The 6,472-nt window shown below is 36.5% G+C and overlaps 1 pseudogene; it reads right to left on the reverse strand.

Annotated features, from left to right (window-relative positions):
• The window catches only part of LOC112075897 (transcription factor AP-2-delta-like), a 45,676-nt pseudogene that overhangs the window by 9,102 nt on the left and 30,102 nt on the right, over nt 1–6,472 (reverse strand).

Raw genomic sequence — 6,472 nt, forward strand, 5'->3', positions numbered from 1 at the left:
CACTATATACACTATATATACTATATGGACACTATATATACACACTATATACACTATATAGACTATATGGACACTATATAGACACTATACACTCTACTGTATATATACACGATATAAACACTATATAGACTATATGGACACTATACACTCTACTGTATATATACACTATATAAACACTATATAGACTATATGGACACTATATATACACACTATATACACTATATAGACTATATGGACACTATATAGACACTATACACTCTACTGTATATATACACTATATAAACACTATATATACTATGTGGACACTATATAGACACTATATACACTATATAGACACTATTTACACACTATATAAAGACTTTATGTACATTATAGAGACACTATAAAGACACTATGTATACACACTATGTTTACACTAAATATAGATTATTTAGCCACTATATAAGGACTATATGTACATTATAAGGACACTATATAGACACTATATGTACATTATATAGACACTATATATACGCTATGTTTACACTATATGTACATTATTTATCCACTATATAGACACTATATAGACACTATATGTACATTATATAGACACTATATATACACTATGTTTACACTATATGTACATTATTTATCCACTATATAGACACTATATAAATACWATATGTACATTATATAGACACTATATATACACTATGTTTACACTATATGTACATTATTTAGCCACTATATAGACACTATATRAATACTATATGTACATTATATAGACACTATATATACACTATGTTTACACTATATGTACATTATAAGGATACTATATAAATACTATATGTACATTATATAGACAATATATATACACTATGTTTACACTATATATACATTATATAGCCACTATATAGCGAATATATATATATACACTATATATGCACTTAATATACTATATACACAAAATAAACATGATATCAGCTATATAGTCAACATATACTCTATATATACACTATATAGATACTATATAAACTATATAGACAATATATACTCTACATATACACTATATATGCAACATATACTCTATATACACCATATAGACACAATATAAACACTATATTTACTATACGGACAATATGTAGACACTATTCACACCATATATACACTGTATACACACTATATAGACATTATATAGACGTTATATAGACACACAATATGTATATTATTGAGACCCAATATAAGCACTAGATATATATATATATATACACTACCGTTCAAAAGTTTTGGGTCACTTAGAAATGTCCTTGTTTTCCATGAAAACTAACATGAAATGTGTTRCAAAATGAATAGGAAATATAGTCAAGACGTTGACAAGGTWATAAATAATGATTTTTAATTGAAATWAWAATTGTGTCCTTCAAACTTTGCTTTCTTCAAAGAATCCTCMATTTTCAGCAATTACAGCCTTGCAGACCTTTGGCATTCTAGTTGTCAATTTGTTGAGGTGATCTGAAGAGATTTCACCCCATGCTTCCTGAAGCACCTCCCACAAGTTGGATTGGCTTGATGGGCACTTCCTATGTGCCATACGGTCAAGCTGCTCCCACAACAGCTCAATAGGGTTGAGATCCGATGACTGTGTTGGCCACTCCATTATAGACAGAATACCAGCTGACTGCTTCTTCCCTAAGTAGTTATTGCATAGTTTGGAGCTGTGCTTTGGGCCATTGTCCTGTTGTAGGAGGAAATTGGCTCCAATTAAGCGCCATCCACAGGGTATGGCATGGCGAAGGGAGGGAATTAAAGGCCAGTTTTATTGCTTCTAATATCAGGACAACAGTTATTTCAGCTGTGACTAAAATAATTGCAAATAGGGGTTTCTAAGATCCATATTAGCCTTTTAAAATTATTAAATCTTGGAGATTAGCTAACACAGCGTTCATTTGAAACCACAAGTCATGATGGTTGCTGATAAATAGGAGTCTTGACGCCTATGTAGAGTTATGATAAAAAAATCTGCCAGTTCCGCTACAATAGTTATTTACCATTAACGTGTCTACAGCTTATTTCTGACTCAATTTGATAGTTATAATTTAATGGACAAATTAAATGGTGCTTTTCTATCAAAAATTAAGAGACATTCTAAAGTGACCCCAACTTTGAAGGTAGGTGTATATATATTATATACTATATACTATAGAGAACACAATATAGACATATAAAAGACACCTAAATAAACTACCAAAGACACTATATATATACACTCCTAATACACTTATACACTATATAACACACTTATACACGATATGCGACACAATTAGATCTGCATATATTGCACTTATATCCACCATAAACATTATAAAAAATACTATATAGACACCATAAGACACTATATATGAAAAACTATGGTTTGCCACTATGTTCGCCCTATATACAAGTTGAAGTCGAAGTCTTACATAACACCTTTAGAACCAAATACAAAAAATCTCAGTTTTTCCCAATTCCTGACATTTAATCCTGATTAAAAATTCCCTGTCTTAGTATTAGAAGCACCACTTTACTTTAAGAATGTGAAATCTAGCAATAACTAGATTAGAGAGAATTATTTCTTTCAGCTTTTCATTCTTTCATCGCAATTCCCAGTGTCGAGTTTATACATACATCAATTAGACTTGTAGCATTGACCTTTAATTTTTTAAGTGGGGTCAAATTTCTTTGGGAGCTTTCCACACAAGCTCCTCACATTAAGTATGGGGATATTTAGCCCATTCCTCTGAAAGAGCTGATGTAACTAATCAGGTTTGTCAGCCTCCTGCATCGCACAAGCTTTTTCAGTTATGCCACCAAATTTTCTATGGGATTGAGTCAGGGCTTTTGATGGCACACTCCAATACACTTGACTTGTTGTCTTAAGACACAAACTTTTGGAAAGTATAGCTTGGGTCATTGTCCATTTAAGAGAGAGAAGGACCATTTGCCGACCAAGCTTTAAAACTTCTTGAGCCAATAGAGGGCGCTTAAGTTTTCACTTTGGAAAAAAATTGTGCCCAAAATTAAACTGCCTATGTACTCTATCTAGATCTTGTACAATATGCATATTATTATTACTAATGGATGAAAACCTCTCAAGTTTCTAAAAACGTTATGAATAATATCTGTGAGTAAATTTTGCTGCAAATCTTCCAAATAGCAAAGTACAGGTGCAGTGTAAAATGACTGCTCATTGAGGAACTCCAGGTGAAGGTTAAAGGTCTACGCATTGTTGGACTCCCAGTGATTGTAAATAGATCTCATGTTGGACTCCAGTGAGGTTAATGGCTGGCTCATTGTGGACTTCCAGGAGTGTAAATGTTTCTGCTCATATTGGACTCCAGGTGAGCGTAAGATGTCTGTACTCAATTGTTGGACTCCAGAGTGGTGTGAAGACCTATCTGTTGGACCAGGGTGAATGTATGTTGCTCATGCTGGAACTCCAGTGAGGTTAAAATGGGACTGCTCATTGTTAGATTCCAGGTGAGGTTAAATGTCTGCTCATTTGTGCGGACTCCTGAGTGTAATGTCTGCTACATCTTTGGACTCCAGGTGACATAAATGGATTGCTCATTCTGACTCCAGGTGGATGGTGCCATTGAAGAGTTGCTGATCAATAATGCTTGCGTGTTGGAACCAGAAAGATGGAGAAGAATCGTTCTCTGTGCGGCTCCCTTCCTCCCCTCATCTGGATTTAAGACTTTCAAATAGCATTTGAGACCCGACGTACCAGCTGTGCTTCTCCGGGGACTTGGGCGTATTTTTCCCAATTTACATATGCAGTGGAGATGCCCTCCAGCTACTCTCCCGTCTCATAGTCAATCAACTGGCCTGCGGGCACCCAGCCTGGACCACCGCAAGCCACCCCGCCGCTGGGGGCCATGCTTCTTGGATCGGCAGCTCTGTCCCTTTGCTGTTGTGTTCGGCACACAGCAGCGGCGTCTCAGAAGCCCTCTTCTCAGAGTGATATTCTGGCTTCTGGCCTCGCAATCAGTTCGAGACACGCAGAGGACGGATCATTCTGAGCTATTGTGGATAGGGGAGTTCTCAATGGTGAGGCATATATCGTACTGGCTGTTGTGTTTCCTGGGGTCAAAAGTTTCAGGATATCACCATTGCTTCCTAGGCTGTCAGTGAGCCACCGGGACTCACTGTCAATCGGTCTCACTTAGTGGGGTCAAAGTTTAGGATATCACCACGCGTATGCTTCCCGAGGCTGATGAGTCAGTTACCCCTACCTGTGCTGATTACTGTGGACATCATCTAGTGAGAATGTCACATACAAGAAGGACAAACACTGAAGAGTTGTGTGGTCTTAAGTGTAGTGCTGTGTGCTATTGGTGCTAGTGTGTGAGTGTGTGTGTGTGTGTGTGTGTGTGCGTGTTGTGGTGTGTGACTGTGTGTGTGTTCTGGGCTGATGTGTGTGTGTGTGTGTGTGTGTGTGTGTGGTTGTGTGTAGATGTGTGTGTGTGGGTGTGTGCATGCGTCGTGCTGCGTGTCCTGAATGTGTCGGCTGCTCTCTGTATTATCAGCGATCTCCAGTATAGTTGTGGTCTGGAGAGAGACAATGAGGAGAACTGTGTCCGTACTCAACAGTCCTGAACTCTTAACAGATTTGTCTGAAATTCAGTCCAAGAGTCAAGTAAGAGGGTTAGAGTCCATGTAGAGAGACATGTGGTCAAATATTTGTGCGTTGTGATATCAGAATATAGTTGTACATATCATTAGGTGGTCAGCACCCATCTTCATTAGTCGCCTGCCGTGGTCTCCTTTGGTTACTTGTTAGTTGTCTCGTGCTAGGAGTTCTCCTTGCCTGCCCCTTATGTAGGAAACTCTGTCTCACATGCTATAACCAAAGTCTCTAGCCCAGTGGAGCGCCTCACCTACACAAAAAACACAAACATGTTTAATTAGGAGGAGTAGAATTATAAGAAGTTGAGTTTTACTAGGGAGATTATATAATGAGTTTTATTAGTGTAGATGATAGAGGATGTAGTTTATTAGTGAGTAGACTCGAGTAAGGGATGAGTTTTATTAGCTGATAGACTGATAGAGGGATGATTTTATTAGGCTTGCAGATTGAGATAGATGATGAGTTTTATTAGCGTGGAGGATAGAGGATAGCAGTTTTTTTATAGAAGGTTGAGATTGAGAGAGTGATGGGTTTATGGTGTGAACTTATAGAGGGAATGAGTTGTAAAGGGCAGATTAAATAGAGGGATAGGAATTTATCAGGAATGACCTAGAATTATAGACATGATGCTCTTAAAGTGCAGATTGATAGCTAGGGGATGAGTTGTATTTCAAGGTGTAGATTGATAGAGGGGTGAGTTGTATTTTGGAGATGTTTAATAGAGATTATAGATTATATAAAGGGGTAGATTGATATGGAGGGATGATGTTTTCATTAGGTAATAGATTGATGAAGGAGATTTTTTAAGGAATGATAAAGTTTAATTTAGAGTTGAATAGTGTGATTGATGGACGGCTATAGTTTATTAGAAGTGTAACAATTGAGTAGAGGATGACTTGTATGTAGAACGTGTAGATTGATAGAGGGATGGAGTTTTATTAGGAGGATAAATTGATAGTGGGATGGAGCTGTATTGAGAGAGGTGTGACGATAAGGGATGGTTTGGCTTAAAGCTTGATGTTAGGATGAGTAATAGATGTGAAATAAGTGAGTGTATTAGTTTATGATAGATGGTGAGTTTATAGGGTATGTTTATGATTTAGAGGAATGAGTTTGTTAAGTGCAGATTAATCAAGATGAGATTTACAGAATGAGTAGATAGTAGATGATCGGTTTTAAATGTGCATTTGAAGAAAGTTGATTTTTATTCAGATGTGTAGATTGACAGATGGATGAGTTGTATTCGAAGATTGTATTGATAGAGGATTAGTTTTTTATGAGGTGTAGAATTGATAGGAGTTTGAGTTACTAGATGTGCAGATTGATGGAGGGATTTGTTTTATTAGGTGTGAGATTGATAGAAGGATGAGTTTTATTGAGGTGTAGATTGATAGAGGATGAGTTTTATTAGGAGGCTTCATTTATGAGGGATGAGTTTTATTAGGAAGTGTAGATTGATAGGGATAGCTGATTAAGAGGTGTGGATTGATAGAGGGTGAGTTGTATTAGGGAGATGTAGATAGAAGATGAGTATTATATAAAGGGCTAGATTGATAGAGGGATGAGATTTATTAGGTTAGATTGATTGAGGGAGTTTTTATTAGTGAGTGTAGATTGATAGGTGAGTTGCATTTGGAGAGAGTAGATAAAGAGATTAGTTATATAAAGTGGTAGATTCATAGAAAGATTTGTATATGAGTGTAGATTGACGAGGGATGAATTTTTATTAGTGTTAGATTATAGAGGATGAGTTTTATTAGGAGTAGATTACAGAGGGATGAGTTATATTAGGTGTAGATTAATAGAGGGATAGTTGTTATTAGGAGT

The sequence above is a fragment of the Salvelinus sp. IW2-2015 genome, unplaced genomic scaffold, assembly GCF_002910315.2.
Source record: "Salvelinus sp. IW2-2015 unplaced genomic scaffold, ASM291031v2 Un_scaffold3455, whole genome shotgun sequence".
Taxonomy (NCBI): domain Eukaryota; kingdom Metazoa; phylum Chordata; class Actinopteri; order Salmoniformes; family Salmonidae; genus Salvelinus; species Salvelinus sp. IW2-2015.